This window comes from Anser brachyrhynchus (genome assembly GCF_964034855.1).
Source record: "Anser brachyrhynchus genome assembly, chromosome: 3".
NCBI lineage: Eukaryota > Metazoa > Chordata > Aves > Anseriformes > Anatidae > Anser > Anser brachyrhynchus.
The window spans coordinates 24,000,543-24,015,542 of record NC_137696.1 but is presented as its reverse complement, the minus strand read 5'-3'; the positions used below and the strand labels follow the sequence as shown (position 1 = coordinate 24,015,542).

The window sequence follows — 15,000 nt, the reverse complement described above, 5'->3', positions numbered from 1 at the left end:
TGTTGGTTCTCATAAGCAAACAGTGAGGATTTTTTGTACTGATGGGTCTAATGGCAGCAGAGCTGCGGAAAGCACTAACAAAACTGTCAAATCATTACTGGTTGTGATTTCTTTTAAAATTTCAGCAATAGGTAACAGCAACCTCACTGTAGTAAACTACCAAAATTTGGGTGGTTGTTGGAAATAATGCAAGCGCTTCTTGGAGCAGATTTGCGAGCCCTCCTCGGGGACGGGATTGAGAGCCTCCGAACAACGCACAAGGCACCCTTAAAACTATTCGCTTGGCTGGGGGCAGAGGGAGAGGATCAGACGCCGGTTTTCAGTACGGGGTCCCATGTTTAGAAGTACCAAGACCAACGCAACCGTTCTAATATTGTAACAGCGTCAGACAACTGCTTGGCTGTAGCGCACAAAGCTGAAGATCCTTCAGACAGGGACAGCTGGGCTAAGCTCGAAACCTTTTCTCATACGATGTCTAATCTGCGTTAAACTTCAGCTCCATTTATACGATTAGGCTGGCCAGAGCGTACCTACAGACTTTGCCTGTGGTATTGTGCTGGAGTCTGATAGTGTGTTGTATTACTAATGCTCCAAGAGTAAACACACTTGTAGGAAACAGCTATAGTTCAAGGCTGCACTTTAAAAAAATAAATGTTTCATCAGTCTTAGCAAAGGAACAAACGGCAATAACACTCTGTATCATATTTTACAAAGCTTCAAAAGAACAATGTCCCGTTGAGTGAAATTCAGTAGCATTCTGTAAACATTAATTTAAGGAAATCAATAGGCTCTGTGAGCTAAAGCCATATTGCAAGATAAACTGGCTGGAGTGCTACTTTGTCAAACAGATTTTAGTTTTCTCGGCTAGATAAAGATGGTTTCAAAATGGGGTAACGTGTTGCAACCAAGGTTTGAAAACTATGTGGCCTTCAAACAGTCTGCTTGTTCCTACTACAAAGCTGGATAAACATACTTTAAAAATGATAAGATTGGGTCAGGATTGATTTTACTTTCAAATTTTATATAAAGTAGAATTCTTGGTGAATGTTTGTTTGGATTTTTTTGATCCTAATTATGAGCAGAAATAAACAAGTGCAGCACAGACAACTCAAGATGTCAGGCTGCCAGCAAAAGTAAAATTACCAAGAGGTGGCTTTCTTTTTTTTTTTTTTTTTTCCAATTGCAGGACTTCATGGATTTAAAAAATCTTTATTCATGTTGACCTGGTGGGCAACAAGTCGCAATGCCAAATAGGAAAGCCAAAATCTCTCGTGGACTTGGGATCAGAGGTCTTCAGCTGGTGAAGGCTGCTCACGTTGCAGAGCGCAAGGTCATGGGGAGGGGAGGTAAACAGGCTTGGGGGGGGGGAGAGGAGGAGGCCAGATCGCTCTTCGAGCTCTTCTAGGTGGATGGTCTGGGCAGTGGCAGGAGAGGGGGGCTCCGCAGGGAGCCTCCTAACCCCAGGAAAAGACATAAAGAGCATCCATTATGGCAAGTGGTGGAGAACCTCTCTGGGATGACTAGCGAGTCCGTACTGGGGGAGCAGTCTCACCATGTGCAGCTCCAGGTCAGATGGCTTTGCAGTGTGTGTGCAGTGGTCTGGACCAGCACGGGTGCAGCAAAGGCAGAAGGTGATTCAGGGGAAATATTTCTGCTAGAAGACCTTATGCAAAGAACAAACTAGATGTGCACATGCACCCTAAAGTTGGGGTGAGAATCTGACCTCAGCTGACAATGGGAATGAGATCCAATGTAAAAGAAGAGCTTTGGGGCCACTGCACAACCTTCTGGGAGGAGATGCTTGAGAAAGTCTACGTACATCACCTATACATGGCCCCGAGTCCCTTACTCACAGGATGAAGATTTAAGCCTGTGGGCTTTTGGGGCGAGCTGGCACCTAGACGTGTATTCCCATACTCACAGCCTGTCATGGAGAAATCCTACAGAGTGGTAGTCCCTTCCCAGCCTTTTCCTTCCCCTAAGGCACCAACACTGGGGCCAAGCCAGAAGTAACGCAGCGAGGCACCTAGCTAGTTCTGAGGCCATTTTCCTGTGGCTTGTGGGGAGGCTGGTGACACTGGGACACTGGTGTCTTTCCCCACGTGCATCCCACTGAGCCAGTGACCCCCCACTAAATGAAGAGCTAGAGGCAGCTCATTCTCACCTATCCCACTCACCTACCTATCCCCGAGGCCCTCTTCAGAGCAGGGACTTGCACAGTTTGCAGCTGCAGGCACCGATCTGCCACTGTTTTCCAGGCTAACCCTGCCCAGAGCTTCTCCTGCTCTCTCAAGGGCAGCGTGTGTGCAATACTGCGCTGGTGTCCCGGTGTCCTGGCCCCTCGCACGTTTACCCAGCCCTTCCCCTCCCCTCGCACGTCCACATGCTCTCTCCTTCCCCGAGCGCAGCGAGCTGCTGCGTGGGACCGTCTTAGTGCTGCGAGTTGGTGTGGCAGCATATCAAGCAGGAGGCTTTGGCTTCTGCACAGAATTTGGAGGCAGGTTTTGGAGTAAGTTGCTACACTTTTTGGCGCGAAAGCCATGGCAGCATATGGCCCAATGTTCTCGGTTTAAGTCTGACACTTAACATTATTTAACAGTTTCTGTGTTAGGTGCTTTATAAGGTAAAGGAAATTAACAATTTTCAGCTAATTAGATCACTCAATTGGCTGAACATCCTGGACACCTCTTAGAAAAAAATAGGTTGGCTCAGGCGATGGAAAGGCTAATGCCTCTTCCATTATCACTTATGAGGAGAGGGAAATAGTTGGAAAGGATGCTTTTACTTTAAAAACACAAATGAAAAATACCTCAGCCATTGGACACTTCCCTAAATACACTTTTCTCCCTGCCAACACCTTTATAAAGACCAGGCCACCGGTTTGCCCACTGCTACGTGTGCCCTAGTCCCCTCGACCACAATGGCAGCCCTCTTGTGCCACCACGGTCTGCGTTTATTGCCTTTGAGTTTTCTCTCACAGCTCTTGCTGTGCAAATCTGTTAAGAAACAGATTTTTTGGGAAGAGAAGAAGGTAGACAAGGAATTGGGTGGCTGCTCGGCATGGTCTGCTGTCCCGCTGCCAGCCCCAGTGCCACTGAAAGGGGAGCTCACTCCTGTGCGACAGCACCAACACCGCAGTGCTGAGCCTGGTGTGCAGGAAGAGAAAAGCATTAGCCCGAGTCCATCTTGGAAAGAAAAATTGGGAAAACAACAGAGGTTTCTTCTTGCAGTTCCTGTTATACCAGAGCTTTTTCAGTCTTTGTAAAAAGCTGGAAAACACATGGCCCTCAAATGATTTAAGAATGCACTTTAAACCTGTTTGCCTGAAATGAAGCTGAGATGCCTTATCCCCCGTGTGGGGTTTGGGGCACTACTAATCTACTGCTGGCTTACTGTTATCTCCTCCGCCAAGCTCACAAAAGGAGTGAGAACGGGCACGGCTCTTACAAGGAAAAAAAACTGACAGTGGGGCTGCTGAGATGTCTGATAGTATCAGGGAAGTGAAAGTGGTAGCGCAGTGAAAATGGATACTGCGCGATACATTAGATTTAATCACTTGCATTTCAATTAAGCTTTTCCACATATAAAGCTTGGGAAGTACTTTGCAGGCTCCCCGGGCGGCTGGAGCGCCGTCAGCGCTGCCTGCCCCGGCTGGAGGCAGGCAGGGAGCAGCACTTCCCAACTCTACCGGCCGAGATCCCCGTCCCTGGCACGGACACATCGTCCCACACCTGCCTCGTATGCATCCCTGCATGGCCACCACCCCCGGAGGGTCTCTGCCCTGGCACTGCTGTGCCCGTGGTTCAGGCACTGAGCCCACCCATTACGGAAACACACTGCCCACTGCAAACACAACGGCCTCGGCATGCCAGCTTTTAAAGCACAAAACTTGGTGAGACCCGAGAGCTGAGCAGGCTGGAGTAAAAGTAAAAGACTTCCCATTTGACAATTTATTTAGACTTATTTGCACCTTGCAATTCGGTTCTCCCCTTTCCCCCTCCTCTAAAAATTATCGATAGCATGTAACTGGGCAGATGATTATCAAGCTTCCTTTGCCGCCTTGCTGATGAATTAGAGCTGCAATGAGACGTAGAGGCTTCTAATGGAAACTCTGATTGCCCTTAACGCACTGCATCGCCAATGGCACTGCTGCAGAGTGGAAAAATCACTAAGGCTCCCGCAGCTTGTGATAGCTGGGGATTTAGTATGTGTTGGGGAACGTAAGGAAGGACCGCAGGAGGGGCCACTGTCACACCCAAGGTGTCTCATTCCAAACCTGGAGGAGAAATAAGACTCACACACCCTACAGTCTGACTGTAACTCAGCCCCACTGTGGGGAAATGCAATCTGCTGCAAGAGGCTGCCGACAACACCAAGCGGCACATGATGTGCCCTGCTGCCAAATTCTGGCAGGTACCGCACACAGGCGCCCACAAAAAACCTGCCCAGGAAAGTAAGTACGAGGATGACCACCCAATGCTGGCTCTGCTGCGGAAACAGCTGAGAGGTTAGGGCATGGTCTCCTGGCCACCACAGCCCGGTGGGATGTGGTGTGTCACTTGGAAGGACCGGGAGGCACAGCCTGGTCTGTGAGGAGCGGGGGCATCGCTCCCTAGCAGGACATCCTCTGCTCTCAAGGTCTATTTCCATACCTAAGAGAGCAGGGCAGGCAGAAACTATTGGTTAGACCATGGGTACAGAGGTTTGCAGAGCTCGTAGTGCGTAGGGATTTTTTTTTTTAATTCAGTAGAATTTGGCCCTTTAGATTAAATATTAAGAAGCCCCAATTAAAGGCTTATATATCTAAAGTACGCCTCATAATGCATGCATAAAAACATTATAGCAGTGAGTAAACATCTGTAATTGGTGTTGCTTACTCCTCTTCACTCTCCCCACCTCTCTGCATTGCAGTAACCTCCGCCGGCTGTGCCTGCCCCTGAAAAAACCCCAGTGGTTTCCACAGTGCCCTTTCCCTGCTCAGTTTGTGTGTGCTGGGGCCAGGGGAGGCAGGGATGGGAAGCAGGTGGTGCTTAATCAGTCTGGCAGGGAAATGGCTGGTCACTGGGGTCCTTTTGGGGGTGGCATGAAGGTGGTAAGCGTGCCCTCTGGCAGCGGGAGACCTCCCTTCCTCTCTCCCATGGCAGAGGGTAGGGGCCGGGGAAGGAAATTGCGCACAGTTTGTGGGCGTGGGGTGCTGTAAATGAAGCAGCCCCACCAGCCCAGGCTCCCCCCCCAGATTATCTCTGCCGAGCCCCTTCCCAGTGTAACCGTGCATGTCTGGATGGAGCCCGCTGTGATGGGAAGAACTGCTCCAGCCGGAGCTGTGCGGCTGCAGGCATTCAGTTACCAGGTCCAGTGCGGGACCAGTGAGCCTTGTGAGGTTGGAAGACAAAGTCTTCAGCTGTAATGGACTGAGCTGCCTCTCGTTTGACTCCTATTTAGCCCTTGTGGAAGGAAACGGTGCGGCTGCAGACGGCGCTGGATGAGATAACCTCGAGGCTGGGCCCGATGGAGCCAGCCCTCTCCGCAATTGCATGAGATAAGCCACTTCGGCTTCTCCCTGAACACTGATACTTGGCAGTTAAAGGGCTTTTCTTTTCAGTGTTGATTTCCCCTCTCTCCTGTGGAAAAGTTTCTGAAGTTGTAGACTACTGCTTTAAATGCATTTATGCGTCTACATCATCGTTGTCCCCTAAGTCCCAATCAGTCCTGCAGCCTTTCTGCTGAGCAACACAGATCGTGTCTCCCTGCTCTGCAGCTCTCTACATAGCCTTTCCATTGCATGCAGAAGCAATTTCCAGGCCGTACCATTGAGCACTTTTGGACTACTGTGTGGCCACAGCTTCCTCCGATGGCACATTTCCACCAGCGCCTTGAAACCGTGCCCCCCAAGGGCAGTTCACGAGTCCTGCTGGTGGCACAGTGAAACGAGGCAGCACCAGGCTGTGCAACTTCCCCCTCTGCAGATAAGAAGGATGAACTTTGCCCCTTCCAGATCCACAGGGAGAAACCATCTCCAATATGTCGATTACCTTCATTCGGCCAGCCCTTCTGGCTGTCCCTCTCTCTCACCCAGCCACGCGCATACGTCAGGAAGGCGCCAGGCTCTGTCTCTGCACTACAAAATTCAGCAACACGCCAGTCCTGCCATGGGCTCTGCGCAACTACAGACTGCCCCATGATGCTAAATACTCCCTCTTTCTTGGACTGAGTAGCGTTTTTTAACTGCAGTCCTTGCATTATTGTTGTCGCTTCAGTATGGTACTGAGACGTGGCTCCTTCAGCTCCCAGGTTCTCTCTCATGCAGGTGACGGAGACAGAGTCCCTGTGGACCTCTGCGATGTTCTGCTATTGCTTCCTCTCAGGCTCAGCATTTTGCTTTTACAGATTTAAGCATCTTTCAAAATAACATCTCCATTGCATTAGGCTGGAGATCACAAGGGGTTGTGACGCTGCTAAACCTCTCCCCCAGTTTCCAAAGGTTATGGAAAATCTCTAATTCATGTTATGAGGACCCGACTCTCGTCCATTTTAAAACACCTTGAGGATACCGAGCAGCGCTCTGCTTGAAGGTGACCTACTCAAAGTCCTACAGGATGGGCAATCCTATCTGTATGACTTCTGTTAAAGTCAGTCACACAGCCCAGACCCTGCACTGCAAGACAGTACCGGCTGGGACCTCCTCTTTTGGCAAGAGCCCCTTACAAAAATAAAAACAACGCCCCCCTCTACCCCACAGCCATAAACACGATGGCTCCGTGGCTCCAAATCTAGGTCTGCAATCAATTTTTCATTTTAAAATAAACAAATGAAACTTTTTTTTTTTCAATTAACATTTAACAAATATTCACACACTTGACTGTATAGTGATACAACAAAAGACAGCTCTTCAGCTGGCACGCATTAATTAGCTCCAGTGACTGCTGGAGCTGATTTACACCAAAAACTGAGAATCCAGCCCAGAATTTAGTTCAGTACCATGTAGAAAAAGTGTGGGGTGGGTGGGATGTGGATGGCAAAATCTTAGGAAGCTAGCAGCTAGCCCACTATTTCAAATCTCTCTGGTATGATAGTTACATAGAAGAGCTTCGATAAAGTTTAGAAGATCAAACATTTTCCTCAGTTTTCACAGTACAAAATGTTCTATGCCCTTTAATGTGAAAAAAGGAGTGAGAACACACAGCTTATAAGAAATTTCAGTCAATCGGGTCTTACAAACTCTCTCCTCCTTCACTGGAAGGTGCTGCTTCTCCAGAAGTTCTGAATGAGAAATTTAGCTGTGTTGTCTAAAAGAAATAAAGTCTGGAAGAAGCATGTGCAACTTGCATGTTACCCACTGCCACAACTAATATTTGCTAGATGGTAAGAGAAATCGTTGGTTTTATATTTTTTTTCCTTCTTCCTTTTTTCTTTTTTCCAAATGCCAAGTTTTAAAATATTCCCACTGACTGGAACTGCCTAGCCTAACGAATTCTTTCTGTGCAGGATGAATTAAAATGGATTTAAGCTTGAGAGGGGTAAGACTTTACGCTAGTGAGGAATAACATGGGTTAAAATTCACCTTGCTTCTCACTCCTCATCCAGGATGGATTTTTGGAGAACCCAAATACGGACATCTGGAAATCAGTTTTGCACAGAAAAATAGAAAACAGGGAAGAACTAGGAAGATGAATAAAGGCTCATCACAGACACAAAAGAACAGAGCAAAAAGAAGCTTGGATTTGGGTATTCTTGTCTGGCAAGGAGGCAGGCAGTAAGGCTAATGAAGCATTTGCGATATGGGACGTATGCCAGCGTAACAAAGAAGATGTGCATCAGCTCTGCAGATGTGCCAAAGCCCCCAGAGCAAAATAATGACATAATCACCATCAGTGTCACAGACCAGACTGTACACAAGGTGACATGGGAGAGAATAAATAAGAGTCTTTAGAGGCCTGCAGTACACACACGGGAAGGAATAGCCATTCCTCACAACTGCCACAAGAGAGTGGCGAGAGGTTGAGTATAATGTGTGCAGCTAGCAAAAGAAATCTTGAATTGTGCAAGGCTAGCGCACTATAAATTGGTGCTTTTCTCCATCTCCAGTTGACGTTTCAATTCCCACTACCCCTTGTTGAATGCAAAATGAAATGGCAGTAGAAGTCGGAACAGTTTGCCAAGTTGTGTTTTGTTTTGTTTTTGTTGTGTTTTGGTTTTTTTTTTTGGAAAGGGGTTGTTTTGTTTGAGAAGAGGACGGGGCAATAAGGATGAGTACCAGTAAATAACTGTAAAAAAAAAAAAAAAGAGAGAGAGAGAGAGAGAGACAAAAAACCTCACCCAAAGAAAAGCACGGCACACCACCGCTCCATGCACACAGAGGCGCACGCACAGAAACCCTGCACCATTCGGCTGGAACAATCCTAGGATTCCCCCAGAGTGAAATTAGAAACAAACAAGGACAGGTTTGGCTTTTTTTCGGGGGCTGCACTTTCTGGTTTACTGTTATCCGTGAACTAAACCAGGAAAAATCCCACTAAAATAATTTTCCACGCTGAAGGACAAGATTACTATTTTATTGATCAGTAATAAAACACCGCTTAGGGCAATTTAGTACTTAACATGTTATTTGCGGTGGGGAGTAATCTGAAAAGCTCTGAGTAGCCTTAAATCATTTCACAACAACTCTTCCTGCGTAAAAGCACGCGCTTGCCTCAGTACGGCTGGGCGATTCGGTGGCGTGTTTTTTTTTTAAACGGGACTTTTTGACGGATTTTTTAAAGGCAGCATCTGTCTACTGGAGCAGAGCAGCCCTGACAGTCGTCCACGGGGCTGCCTGGGCGAACGGTGACAGAGGAGGAGGTTGGCTGAAGGCACCACCAGGGCTCTGGCAGAAGGAACACTCAAGTACATAATTGTTCGCAGGATCAGGCCCTACAAGAGAAGCTCAGAAGAACAAAGCACTTGGCTTCACCAGTGTCCCTTTTCATTGCTTCTAATGAAAGATTCATAAGAATAACTTTAATTTTTTATGATCTTTTTTTGCATTACTGTATTAGCTGCATCTCCTTTGTACGTAATTTCTTCTTAAATACAGAAAACCTGTTTCCAAATGCCAGGCTTAATAACTTAATCAGTACAATAATTGATCTTGATTGTTGTGCAGTCCTTCTTAACATTAAGGAAGTAAGATGGAGCCCAGAAAATGCTTTATATGATTATCCCGTTTCATTGCAAAGTGATGTATTTTTGTAGAATGCAGGTAAAGGTCCAGAGTGGAGTCCTTTCTTTTTTTTTTTTTTTTAAATTAAAAAAAAAAAATTAATACCTAATTTGCTAGTTAAACTGTTCGGTGGAAGAATGATTGTATTTGTCTTTTTTGGCTTCGCCCAATTAATTGGAGCAGTAACATAACGATTGTTAATAAACAGCCCTAATTTGACTATACTTCTTGCATATCTACTAACCGTACCATATCTTTGTTCAGCGTGCCATCAGGGAAAACGGGGAAGCATGTATATAATTTTGTCCTGTGGTATATGAAGTTTAATAATTATGCCACAGAGGAATCTAAATTAATAGCAGAAGGCATAACAATATTAATAATCTGTTTAGCAAACTCCAGCTTCTTTGCACTTTGATGTTATGAGCAGAGACAGGAGGAACTGTGGCAGTTTTTTAAATTGGGTGAGTGTTTGTTTCTGTTACAGCTCACACCAGTGCTTTCTTTCATGCTTTTTCTACTATGCATCCTTCTTCCCTCTAAGAAAAAAAAACAAACAAACCACAAAACCAAAACAACAGAAAGAAGCAAAAACACAGAGCAACTCAACAAACAAACCAATGCTTATTTTGTGCATTTCGATCAAAGCTGGCTGATCAAATCTTTCATTTATTTACCAAAGTTTCACGGCAGCCATTCTTCATAATTACAGCAGGGTTGCAATTTTTTTTTCCCTTGCATAAAGGAGAAGGGGTTCTGAGAAAGTTTTTAATTAGCTAAATAGGTCTGTGTAATCTAGATGAAATAAACACGCCCGTTTGAAAAGGTTGTTAGAAGTTTTGCAGCCATTTAATCCATAGATGGCTGAACACAATGATACCTTCCGCAGACAGCCACCGCCACCACCAGCAGCTGTTAGAAGAGAGCTTGCTCCCTGCTCCTATTGATAACCCTTTGTGGAATGAAGAAAAAGAGCTGAGGGAAGGAGAACTGAATGTCAGACAATAGACATCGCTACACACACTGTCTCTGAACTTTCCTCATCTCTGAAGGACAATTAATTATGAAGGCCTTTGGGGTAGGTCGAAGCAAGGGAAAACCTACTGCTGGCCCAGCACTCCAGCCGCTATCTCTGTGTTTGTTAAATGGTCCTGCCTGTTGGGGAACCAGAGTAGCAGCCACCAAAATAGCCAATAGATCATTTAGGAAAAAGAGAGCAAAAGATTTTTTTATGTGTGCCTGTCCTTGTATAATTCTATTCTCACTGTGAAATCATCCATACACAAAACACAAGGACAATTTTTTTTTTTTTTTTTAGAAGAGCCACAGGGTAGGTTACAGTCAGAAACGGCCTCTCAGTGGTGTGTTAAAAAGGATGGTCTTTTCACCAAATCATTTCACAGAGGCAAAACAGACAAACACAAAGAGTTGAGACTTTTTCTCCTACATTAAATAGAGTAACTGATAAGGTCAGACATATGATACCTAAAGACATGAATCTGTGAACTCTTGAAGTCAAAGGACTTCTCTGTGCAAAGGAACAATCTTTCAAAGGAAATAGATCATAGAACTCCACTGAATCCCCTTTAAACTTTATGAAGCAGGAGGAGAAAAAGCTCTAAGTAGGGAAGCTTGACAGAAGAGCCTTGAACTATTTTCTGAAGGAAAGATGAGACCCTCCCTAGGCTGCCACAAAACATCTTTTTTTTTCTAAAGGCTCTTCTGAACTTTGATATGTGCCAAGACACCGCTATTGAAAGCTGTATAATTATGTGCTATAGCCACTGTAGAAAATGCTTTGTTCACCACAACAAAGAACAATAAGCAAAGTAAAGTGACATTACACTGTATCTTTTTCTTTAAGAATGTTGAGAAAGGTCACGGTACGTTATAACTAATAAAGCTGTTGAGTAAGGAAGTTTAAAGTTGATCTTGCTGTGCTTAAATGTAACCCAATGACAAAAAGGCAGAGGGAACTAAAATTGTAATGACATTAAAAAATAGATCATATATCAATGTGCCAACTTCATTATACAAACACCTTGAATCCAGAGGACACAAACATAAAAAATGAGCGTAGTCCTGCAACAGTATTCCTCCTGCGATTCCTCCCTAATAGCTTCCAACTACAATCTGCAGTTCCACCAACTGCAAAAACTGATTAACCAGCATTAATTGATACGTGCGATGCACAGCCCTTCTACTGAAAGCCGTGGATTTTGTTACTCGATTTACAAATCAGCTTCGACTCCTGTGCAGTTTTCAAGGAAAGCTTTGCTGTTTCACAAGAGCGCCTCTTCAAAATTAAAACAAAACAAAACAAAAGAAAACAAAACAAAAGGAAAAAGGCCTGAAGGCATCAATTAAATTTCCCGAAAGCAAGAAGATTTTTAAGTGAGAAGGAAGTTCCATCTAGAAATACATGTTTTAGTTTCTCTTAGAGGAATCGGGACAGTTATGTCTGCTATCCTCAAATTGCAAATTCAGCTTTATTCTCCTTGCAGTAGAGAGAGGCCTTCCGACTTTTTCTTTAAGAATGCTGAGAACGATGTCGAAACACTACAACAATAAACCCCTTGAATGAGGAAGTCTACAGCTGAGGAAAAAAATGCAAGGAGTGTAATACTAAAATAAACAACTGTCCCATTAGCCTGTGCCCACTTCTGGTCCCGTTACAAGTGTGCAGATCGCCACTGCAGCTTGCAGAGAAAGAGCATGCAAGCTTTGAGATGGAAGTTAGCAAGTTATTGACTTGATTTTCAGTTCTCTGGAGACCACTTTACACTGCTCGAGTTGTGTAAAGGAGCATTAGGGTGGTTATAAATTCTCCCTTACAGTGCCTTCATATTGCAAAAACATGCGTACGTGGCCTTGGTTTAAATAAGAATCAGGTTCAAAGGCTTTAATTCTCCTTCTGATGAACCCTAATTCAGTTTGAGATGAATCCTGCAGGAAGGACACAGGTTCCTAAAATAGGCACATGAGTGGCCGGAATTTTCAATAATTTAGGTTGTCTTGATTTTTGGATGCAGTAATGGGCACACGTCATTGTCAGGGAACGGACCATCGAGGACCTCCTGACAAAGTGGCTCTCAATGACACATCTCCAGTTGAGCATCTCGAAATGGACCTGGCCTAAACCCATCATCACTTCTGAAAATTTTGGCAGCCAGCGTTCCTCTCAAGGGCCATGGGCCACTTATGTGACTGGGTTATTACTTGGACTTCATAGGTGGTGTTACTTGAATTGCTTTACATAATCCCATTGATGGTTATGGGACGAGCTCAAAGCTCTTTAAGATAACCATTCTGCTAAGACTTGAGCACAACCAGCCTCGGCTAGGTTTTTCCTCACCACTATGGTCCTCCCCTGCCAAAAGCAGAGCCAACTTCCTAAAAATGGTTTTCACCTTGGTGCGTGCATGTGGGCTACGTGCAGGAGCGTGGTGAGCGTACGCTGGGGGCAGGAGGGAAGGCGTCAAGGGAAATGCCTTGCATGGGGGGACTGAGCCTGGGATTTCAGAGCTGGGGCTGGGTTGTTAAATGTGTACAAGGAAAAGGACCATGCGGAGAGATATTAATGCACGGAGGATGACGGTAACTACAAAAAATGCCAGGGAAAAAGGCTGATGGAGGAACAGGAGCCAAAGCAAGACTAAAATCCAGGTACTACCCTCAGGCTGACTTCTTTGGGTTGTTTTAAGTAAATAAATTGAAAAGAAAAAATAACCATATTTTTATTTTATCTGGCAGCATGGTGTCCCCCTCACTTGAAACCATCCTGTCACAGTTACAACTGTGAGCTCTGATGCTCTCTTTTAGGACAGATTTTGAAAGAGAGTTACAAAATGATTTGGGATTATTTTTTCTTTTCACGCATAGCAACAATACCTGACTTTCGTTACTGCAGCTGGCATTCAAAAAGCCTATGGCAACACCACAGATAAGACTGATATCAAGTGGCACTGCAAGCTGTCCTCTCTTTCTGACCAACTTCATTCGGCACTTGTGCTGGGACACTGACATTTGTGGCTTTCATTCACCAGGACAAGCCACCTTCTCCCTCCTTGACAGAACTGCCCCGGAACAGAGAAGCATCTTCATTTTTTGTTAAAAAAAAAAAAAGGAGCTTTTTTTTTCTCTTTTTCCTCCTTTCAAGACTCTCTTTCAAATTGTTCTGTGCAGCTATGCTCAGCACAAGTTTCTCCAGCGAACCCCACAGCAGGAGAGAGAAGTGTGGAAGCTGCCACACACACGTCCACACACGTGTGCACACAAAACACGGGCAGAGCTGCGCAGCGTGGGAGGAGGCGTTGTATCTCTCTCTGGCTCACAGCCACAAGGGTACAATGGCAAGGCTAAAAACGATAGGACATGTGGTTTGTTAACCATCTTATTTGACTTTGCTAAAAGCTGTCAGTTCCACTGCACCGGGAGAGAAACACAGTATCACAGATTCCTGAGCAAATCAATGGCACAGCTTGATACGGACCAAACGCACGTTTTAGCTTTATCATTTTTTTTTTCCTAATAGTCAATTTAGGAATATTAAAGTATATGCATGAATTTCACCCAAGAAGAAATAACGGTGGAGGGTTTAGGAAGAGTAGTGAATGTGATTTAAGAGGAACAGCATATCAGACTAATCAGAAGATCAGCAACGCATCATTGAAGTATGGGAAGAAGGAACTTTGATGACGCTAAATATGGCAAATGCTCAGTTTGCTAAATCCCTTTGGATCCAATTTCAACATTACAGTAGTTGTCATTTTTGCCTTGCAGCTCGTGGGGGAGGGACTGAGCATTTATCAGAAAAGTTACATAGGCTACACTAAAAACTGCACTGTGCAGCTTAATGATCTCGTAACTGCTGGGTCTTCAGAGCAAAACCAAGACTTGAACCTCTGGGAAATTCTCATTATACGAGATAACACACGAGAGGCTGCGTGAAAGGATCTGCAAATCACCGCCGTTTATAACATGCCAGAAGGCCTTTTCCTCCACGACAGGGGGAAAAGCAAGGGGCTCCCGTTGCCGAGAGGAGGAGACAGCCACCAGTGGCAGCGCTAAACACAAGAATCGTATTTTCTTATCTGCCTGAAAACACCTATATGCTCCCCACGTTTCTTCACGGAAGTAATCCGTTGACATCAACATTGCAACTAACATTTTGAAAAGCAGACATTAGTGCCTGAAATCATAAAGGACCGAGAACTTTGGAGCAGAAAGATCATTTCAACCTAGGCTCTCCAAAGAGGATAAAAGTTGCAATGACAAGAAGAAATCCAACCTTGAGGGAATTTAAACACGCTTTGACAGAAGAGAAGTTAGTAACACCTGCCCCTTTGTGTGTTTCCCTTTCTTTTCCTGTGCTTCCCTGTCACATCTTGGCATCCACACAGCCTGAGCCCCTGGGGGGCCTGGGGGTGCTGGGGTAAAAGTCTGGGTATCATCAGCTGTAACAAATGGCAGAGTCCCTGGGGAGCATCCCTGGTGCCCCTTGCTTCACCCATCCCGTCCATGCAACCTCTCTCCTAGGAAACACTGAGCTGAGCGAGCCCTTGCTAAGAGAGTTTTTTAAATTACCTGAACTTAAGTGCTGTGAAAACGAGCACCGATAAAAATCCCCCAGAAGGATTTAGGTGGGAAACCACCCACCTTATGCTGACAAATGTCACTTCTGCTACAGGATGGGGCTCAAAATGCAACTTGCCACTGAGTGACAGGTGCAGACAAAAATCATAATAAAACGAGCACCACTACAACTTTCCCACTGCTCTTGACCAAGAGCTGGGATTCCT

General features: G+C 45.2%; 1 protein-coding gene across 4 annotated transcripts in view; it reads right to left on the bottom strand.

Moving 5' to 3' along the window:
* The window catches only part of PROX1 (prospero homeobox 1), a 48,641-nt gene that overhangs the window by 11,884 nt on the left and 21,757 nt on the right, over positions 1-15,000 (bottom strand). The gene's annotated exons all lie outside the window — the stretch shown is intronic.